We start from the raw sequence: 1,011 nt of genomic DNA, 5'->3' as shown, positions 1-1,011 counted from the left end.
ACGCGCGGCGGGTGGCCGTGGCGGGAAGCCGGCCGGAATGGGATGCCGGCGCACGCGGGGCGCGAAGTGGGCCCGGGCCGGAGGCGGCGGCCGCCAGGGATCGTAGAGCCGGGCCGGAGGCGCAGTGCGGGCAGCGCCCTCCTGGTGGCGGAGCGGACGTTGGTGGGTTGCAACGTCGCAGCCTCAGCCGCACCGCCCGGGTGCGCGAGCAGCGGTGGCGTGGCCTCCGCCTGGGCCTCCTGAGGCGGCCCAAGGCCACGTGGGCGGCTGGGTGAGTCACCCACCCTCGGGACAGAGTTGCTGGGCCGCCCGTAGGAGTTCGCACGTTCGGCGAAAGGGGCTGGGTTGGAGCTCCGGGCCCTGACGCTTGAAAGCAAATAGAGGAGGTGCGCCGGCAGCCGGCCAGTGTCGGTTCTCACCAGAACCCGGGCAACGTGCTCAGAATAACTGCTAATGCTTCCAAAACTCTGGAGTCCCGTTTACCACCCGGTTTCTGCGCTTGTGTTCCCCTCCCCTAACGTTAAGTTGATTTTGATGAAGTTAGCTCGGGAAGGGTACACAGTGTTACAGGACGGGTTTTCAGTCGGAAGAGTTAGTTTCAAAAGAAACTACCGAAGTTACTGTTTTGCAAATTGGCAAAACAAAAGTAGCCGATTTGCAACACTTTGAAACTTTTGTTGAAATAGTATCTGTAATAAAGACAAAGATTTCTTGCCTAACAGGTCTGACGTGGACTCTAAAATAAAGAATTCATTTAGATGACTAAATCTTTACTTAAAAGCCACCAAAGAGTGACAATTGAGAAAGCATGAAAGTGTTGAATTACGGAGTTCATTTTGTGTTTTACAAGACAACAGTATTTTAGAAGCGCTGAGAAATAACTGGAGCTTATCTTGAAAGTTCACTGCTTCGTATTAATCACCAAGAGGCATTTTTCAGATCAGGTCAGCTTCCCAGGCTCTCTTATTTTGCCACAGGTCCCAGGGACTCAGCTGGAAATGGACCTCAGAC

The sequence above is a fragment of the Suricata suricatta genome, chromosome 15 (assembly GCF_006229205.1).
Source record: "Suricata suricatta isolate VVHF042 chromosome 15, meerkat_22Aug2017_6uvM2_HiC, whole genome shotgun sequence".
Classification (NCBI taxonomy): Eukaryota; Metazoa; Chordata; class Mammalia; order Carnivora; family Herpestidae; genus Suricata; species Suricata suricatta.
This window is presented reverse-complemented; position numbering follows the sequence as displayed.